This window comes from Schistocerca americana, unplaced genomic scaffold (assembly GCF_021461395.2).
Source record: "Schistocerca americana isolate TAMUIC-IGC-003095 unplaced genomic scaffold, iqSchAmer2.1 HiC_scaffold_422, whole genome shotgun sequence".
Taxonomy (NCBI): domain Eukaryota; kingdom Metazoa; phylum Arthropoda; class Insecta; order Orthoptera; family Acrididae; genus Schistocerca; species Schistocerca americana.
The window spans coordinates 57,501-65,000 of record NW_025726151.1 but is presented as its reverse complement, the minus strand read 5'-3'; positions in this window follow the sequence as shown (position 1 = coordinate 65,000).

The window sequence follows — 7,500 nt, the reverse complement described above, 5'->3', positions numbered from 1 at the left end:
GCAGATCTTGGTGGTAGTAGCAAATACTCCAGCGAGGCCCTGGAGGGCTGACGCGGAGAAGGGTTTCGTGTGAACAGCCGTTGCACACGAGTCAGTCGATCCTAAGCCCTAGGAGAAATCCGATGTTGATGGGGGCCGTCATAGCATGATGCACTTTGTGCTGGCCCGCGTTGGGCGAAAGGGAATCCGGTTCCTATTCCGGAACCCGGCAGCGGAACCGATACAAGTCGGGCCCCTCTTTTAGAGATGCTCGTCGGGGTAACCCAAAAGGACCCGGAGACGCCGTCGGGAGATCGGGGAAGAGTTTTCTTTTCTGCATGAGCGTTCGAGTTCCCTGGAATCCTCTAGCAGGGAGATAGGGTTTGGAACGCGAAGAGCACCGCAGTTGCGGCGGTGTCCCGATCTTCCCCTCGGACCTTGAAAATCCGGGAGAGGGCCACGTGGAGGTGTCGCGCCGGTTCGTACCCATATCCGCAGCAGGTCTCCAAGGTGAAGAGCCTCTAGTCGATAGAATAATGTAGGTAAGGGAAGTCGGCAAATTGGATCCGTAACTTCGGGATAAGGATTGGCTCTGAGGATCGGGGCGTGTCGGGCTTGGTCGGGAAGTGGGTCAGCGCTAACGTGCCGGGCCTGGGCGAGGTGAGTGCCGTAGGGGTGCCGGTAAGTGCGGGCGTTTAGCGCGGGCGTGGTCTGCTCTCGCCGTTGGTTGGCCTCGTGCTGGCCGGCGGTGCAGGATGCGCGCGCCTGCGCGGCGTTCGCGCCCCGGTGCTTCAACCTGCGTGCAGGATCCGAGCTCGGTCCCGTGCCTTGGCCTCCCACGGATCTTCCTTGCTGCGAGGCCGCGTCCGCCTTAGCGTGCTCCTCCGGGGGCGCGCGGGTGCGCGGATTCTCTTCGGCCGCCATTCAACGATCAACTCAGAACTGGCACGGACTGGGGGAATCCGACTGTCTAATTAAAACAAAGCATTGCGATGGCCCTAGCGGGTGTTGACGCAATGTGATTTCTGCCCAGTGCTCTGAATGTCAACGTGAAGAAATTCAAGCAAGCGCGGGTAAACGGCGGGAGTAACTATGACTCTCTTAAGGTGGCCAAGTGGCGGCGGTGTGGCTGCATCCGGACTTGGCTTTTCGAAGTGCGGTCTTGATGTAGTCGTGCTGCTGCTGCGAGGTGCCTTCCTTGGGTTATAGTTACAGGGAGAGTGATGCGCAATACATGGGCCTAGCCCTCTTAGCCTCTCCTCTCCTGCGGTCTTCTCCCCTTCTCGTGGGCCCGCTGATTTTTGCAGAGTGGAAGACCGCACCAGGGGCTTGGGGGGGTTACCAGCCCCCCCTCGCATTATCCCTTTATAGTTGGGGGCAGCCGACAAGAAACAAGAGATGGTGGCCCTTCCGCTGAAGGTGCCACCCCAGCTACCCCAGCACCTATCCGGCCAACCGGCCGTAACGAAAATGCGATAGTTTGTGTAGCTCCCTTTGCTTGCAGTGAGTGCCACCGCACTTTTACCACGAAGAACGGTCTCGGGGTCCATCGCCGCCGCCAACACCCTGCGGCCGCCAACGCTGAGATCGTGACGGAGAGGCATCGCGCGAGGTGGACGGAGGAAGAAGTCCTGTCGCTCGCCAAGGCAGAGGCCGAACTGTTCCTGGAGAGGGACGCCCGGTTCTTCTTTGTAAATCAAGAACTTACCAGGATGTTCCCCGACCGAACGCTTGAGGCAATCAAGTGCCGACGGCGGCAAGCTGCCCACAAGCAGCTTGTCCGCCAATTCATGGAGGCACTTGAGATCGGTCGGGGGGAAGAGCCGGCGTCCCGCCGTGGAGCAGCGAGCTCGCTGCCTGACGCGGGCGAGGCCGCTGCGCCGCCTGTCGACGCAGCCGAGGACTTCGCGGCCGACACCACCGGGCCGCCGCCGGAGGGGCCGACTGACGCCGCCATCTGGGAGCATCTGGCGGGGCTACCTGCTTCCGCCCAGCGTTTCTCTGCCCTGGATCGAGTCATTGGTCTGGGGCGGGGCACGCCGCCCGATGTCATCCTGGGCATGCTCCCGGATGCCCTTGCGTCGGTCGGGTCCAGGGGGGAGAGGTCGATCACCAGGACACAGCGGCCGCGCCAACCATCCAAGCGGCCGCCTGCCGCCCCGCCGCTGCAGAAGCGCAAGCGGCGCCGCTGGGAATACGCGCGGACACAGGACGCCTTCCGTAGGTCGCGTGCGCGTTGCGTGCGCGGCTTGCTGGACGGCACCCTGCTGCAGCCGCCACCCGACATCCCCGGTCTGCTGGACTTCTGGGCGGACCTCTTCACGAAGAAGCCGATCTCCACCGCCGGCTTCATCCGTGACCGCCTTCTCCCGCACTCGGAGCCTGTCGCTCCTGAGTGCCTATGGGGGCCGGTCACACGTGAGGAGGTCGCTGCTGCCTTGCCGCCCAGGGGATCGGCAGCCGGGCCGGACGGCCTGACTCCAGCGGAGCTGCGGCGCCTGCCGCATGAAGTCCTGGTGAAACTCTTGAACCTCTTCCTCCTGGCCCGCGCCCTCCCCGAGCGTCTGCTTCGCGCCCGGACGTCACTTCTCCCCAAAACGGCTGCACCAACATCCCCCGCTGACTTTCGCCCCATTACGGTCTGCTCGGTGTTGGCGCGGACCTTTCACAAGGTTCTCGCGTCACGCCTGATGCGTGCATGTGCTGTGGACGAACGTCAGCGGGCATTCATCCCCCGGGATGGGATGTTGGAAAACACCTTCATCTTGGACACTGCTCTCACCGACGCAGTCCGCTCCTGTCGCTCTGTTTTTGTGGCATCGATCGACGTCTCTAAAGCGTTCGATTCGGTGGACCATGCCGCCCTCCGCCCCGTGCTGAGGGCTCATGGCCTGCCGGATTGCTTTATTGAGTACGTCGAAAGGTGTTACGAGGGTAGCACGACGGTGATAGCGGGCGGCGCCGACGTGGGCGTGCCCCTGCAGCCGGCTAGGGGTGTGCGTCAGGGTGACCCCCTCTCCCCCCTCCTTTTCAATTTTGCGGTGGACTATGTTTTGAGTCAACTTCCCTCCCACATCGGAGCTCGGATCCTTGGTCGCAGAGTTAACGCTGCGGCCTTCGCAGATGACGTCCTGCTTTTTGCATCGACCGCGAGGGGATTGCAGTCCCTCATCGACGCAGCCGTCGCAGCCCTCGCCCATCTGGGGCTGCAGATCAACGCCCGGAAGTGTTTCACCCTCGCCTTAGTCGCGTCTGGGCGCGACAAGAAGGTGAAGGTCGACGCCGACGTTACCTTCAAAGCGGGCAACGCCACCGTGCCCGCCCTACGTGTGGGTGAAACCTTCCGGTACCTGGGACTGCAATTCTCCACCGCTGGTCGCTGCGTTTTCAACCCACGACGCCACCTGGTGGAGCAGCTGGACGTCATCTCCCGAGCTCCGCTCAAGCCGCAACAGCGCCTCCACGCCCTCACCACTGTACTTCTGCCTGGCCTGTACCATGGGCTGGCCCTCAGCCGCACCCGAGTGGGTGCGTTGAAAGCGGCAGATGTGACCATCCGTGCCGCCGTCAGGAGATGGTTCCGCCTTCCGGCGGACACTCCCCTGGGCTACTTCCACGCTCCTGTAGCCCAGGGAGGCCTCGGCATCCCATCATGCCGATGGATGGGGCCAACACTTCGCCGGTCCCGTCTCCTGGCGCTGAAGAGGATTGGGCCAGCCGCCGACGGTGCAGGCCGGGACGAGGTGCAGCGTGAGATTGAGGCGCTGGAGCGGCATCTTATGTGGGAGGGCCACCTCCTCAAATCGTCGACGCAGGTTGGAGAGATGTGGGCCGCGCGCCTGCACGTTGCCTTTGACGGTGCGGCGCTGTCATCTTCCGCCGCCGTCAAGGGGCAACACCAGTGGGTCGCTGACACCAGTCGCCTGCTATCTGGGCGTAACTTCATCGACGCTCTCCGCGCCCGCATCAACGCCTTCCCCACGAAGGCACGGCGCAGTCGCGGGCGGGAGGCGGACACCAGATGCCGCGCGGGCTGCCAGGCCGTAGAGACCGCCAACCACGTGTTACAGGCTTGCTTCAGGACGCACGGGTCCCGGGTTAAGCGGCATGACGCGATCGTGCGCTATGTCGCCCGTGGACTCGCGCAGAGGGGCTTCAATGTCTCTGTGGAGCCCCACCTCCGCACACCTGAGGGAATCCGCAAGCCTGACGTGGTGGCGGTTAAAGACGGCATTGCCCGCGTCATCGACGCCCAGGTAGTCGGAGACCATCTCCGGCTCGACTGGTGTCACTCCGAGAAAGCGGCCTACTACAACACGCCGTCCATCAGGCGTGCCATCTCCAACCTGCACCGTGACGTTGAGGAGGTTACAGTGTCCACCGCGACATTGAATTGGAGGGGTGTATGGTCTCCAGCGTCGGCCGGAGATCTCTCCGCACTTGGATTTAGACCCCGAGAACTGGCGGTGCTTAGCACGAGAGTACTGCAAAGCTGCTGCACGAGCTATCGCATTTTCGAATATATGACGGCGCACAGTCCGATGGAGCGAGCCGGCGTCGGATAGGATGCTGGTTATTTTCTTCGCCTTGACTCCTGGGGCCTATCCACAGGAGGAATATCCCGTCTTTGTTCTTTCTTCTTTGTGTACGTAACTTATGTTGTTTTTGTTTCTGTTTTTTCCAGCATATATATATGTATATGTATTGTAGTTTTAACCTTTTCTTGTGGCATCGCCCTGTAAGTCCCCACCTCGGTGGCGGACATGGCGTGAAACACCTGCCACACCCTATCTGTACATATATATGTGTTATTCAGCAATGAATAAAGACGGCTAATGAATGGCCAAGTGGCGGCGGTGTGGCTGCATCCGGACTTGGCTTCTCGAAGTGCGGTCTTGATGTAGTCGTGCTGCTGCTGCGAGGTGCCTTCCTTGGGTTATAGTTACAGGGAGAGTGATGCGCAATACATGGGCCTAGCCCTCTTAGCCTCTCCTCTCCTGCGGTCTTCTCCCCTTCTCGTGGGCCCGCTGATTTCGCAGAGTGGAAGACCGCACCAGGGGCTTGGGGGGGTTACCAGCCCCCCCTCGCACTATCCCTTTTTTAGTTGGGGGCAGTAAGCAGAGAATAAGTGGTGGCCCTTCCGCTGAAGGTGCCACCCCAACTCCCCCAGCACCTAGCCGGCCAACCGGCCGTGCCGAAAATCTTGTAACTTTTGCAGCTATGTATACCTGTAGTGAGTGCCACCGCAGCTTTACAACCAAGAACGGTCTCGGGGTCCATCGCCGCCGCCAACATCTTGCGGCCGCCAACGCGGAGATCGTCACGGAGAGGCATCGCGCGAGGTGGACGGAGGAAGAAGTCCTGTCGCTCGCCAAGGCAGAGGCCGAACTGTTCCTCGAGAGGGACGCCCGGTTCTTCTTTGTAAATCAAGAGCTCATCAGGATGTTCCCCGACCGAACGCTTGAGGCAATCAAGTGCCGACGGCGGCAAGCTGCCCACAAGCAGCTTGTCCGCCAATTCATGGAGGCGCTTGAGATCGGTCGGGGGGAAGAGCCGGCGTCCCGCCGGGGAGCGGCGAGCCCGCTGCCTGACGCGGGCGAGGCCGCTGCGCCGCCCGTCGACGCAGCCGAGGACTTCGCGGCCGACACCACCGGGCCGCCGCCGGAGGGGCCGACTGACGCCGCCATCTGGGAGCATCTGGCGGGGCTACCCGCTTCCGCCCAGCGTTTCTCTGCCCTGGATCGTGTCATCGGTCTGGGGCGGGGCACGCCGCCCGATGTCATCCTGGGCATGCTCCCGGATGCCCTTGCGTCGGTCGGGTCCAGAGGGGAGAGATCGATCACCAGGACACAGCGGCCGCGCCAACCATCGAAGCGGCCGCCTGCCGCGCCGCCGACGCAGAAGCGCAAGCGGCGCCGCTGGGAGTACGCGAGAACGCAGGATGCCTTCCGACGGTCGCGTGCGCGTTGCGTGCGCGGCCTCTTGGATGGCACCCTGCTCCAGCCGCCACCTGCCATCCCTGGTCTGCTGGACTTCTGGGCGGACCTCTTCACCAAGAAGCCCATCTCCACTGCGGGCTTCATTCGTGACCGCCTCCTCCCGCACTCAGAGCCTGTCGCTCTCGAGTGCATATGGGGGCCGGTCACACATGAGGAGGTCGCCGCCGCGTTGCCGCCCAGGGGATCAGCAGCCGGGCCGGACGGCCTTACCCCAGCGGAGTTGCGGCGCCTGCCGCACGAAGTCCTGGTGAAAGTGATGAATCTCTTCCTTCTGGCCCGCGCCCTTCCGGAACGCCTGCTTCGCGCGCGGACGTCCCTTCTCCCGAAAACGGCTGCACCAACATCCCCCGCTGACTTTCGCCCCATTACGGTCTGCTCGGTGTTGGCGCGGACCTTTCACAAGGTTCTCGCGTCACGCCTGATGCGCGCTTGTGCTGTGGACGAACGTCAGCGGGCATTCATCCCTCGGGATGGGATGTTGGAAAATACCTTCATCTTGGACACTGCTCTCACCGACGCAGTTCGCTCCTGCCGCTCTGTCTTTGTGGCATCGATCGACGTATCTAAGGCATTCGATTCGGTAGATCATGCTGCCCTTCGCCCCGTGCTGAAGGCGCATGGCCTGCCGGATTGCTTTGTCGAGTATGTCGAGCGGTGCTACGAGGGCAGCACGACAGTGATAGCGGACGGCGCCGGCGTGGGCGTGTCTGTGCAGCCAGCACGGGGCGTTCGCCAGGGCGATCCCCTCTCCCCCCTCCTGTTCAACTTTGCGGTGGACTACGTTTTAGGCCAACTGCCCTCCCACATCGGAGCTCGGATCCTCGGTCGCAGAGTCAACGCTGCGGCCTTTGCAGATGACGTCTTGCTGTTTGCAGCGACCCCGAGGGGCTTGCAGTCCCTCATCGACGCAGCTACCGCAGCCCTCGCCCACCTGGGGCTGCAGATCAACGCCCGGAAGTGTTTCACCCTCGCCTTAGTCGCGTCAGGGCGCGAGAAGAAGGTGAAGGTGGACAGCAATGTCACCTTCACAGCAGGCAATACCACCATGCCTGCCCTGCGTGTGGGTGAAACCTTCCGGTACCTGGGGCTGCAATTTTCCACGGCGGGTCGCTGTGTTTTCAATCCACGTAGCCACCTGGTGGAGCAGCTTGACGTCATCTCCCGAGCTCCGCTGAAGCCGCAACAGCGCCTCCACGCTCTCACCAACGTACTTCTCCCTGGCCTGTACCACGGGCTGGCCCTCAGCCGCACCCGGGTGGGTGCATTGAAGTCGGCCGACGTTACCATCCGGGCCGCCGTCAGGAGATGGTTCCGCCTTCCGGCGGACACCCCCCTGGGATACTTCCACGCTCCTGTTGCCCAGGGGGGCCTCGGCATTCCATCTTGCCGATGGATGGGTCCGACCCTCCGTCGGTCCCGTCTCCTGGCGCTGAAGAAGATAGGGCCAGCCTGCGACGGTGTAGGCATGGATGAGGTACAGCGTGAGATCGAGGTGCTGGAGCGCCACCTAATGTGGGAGGGC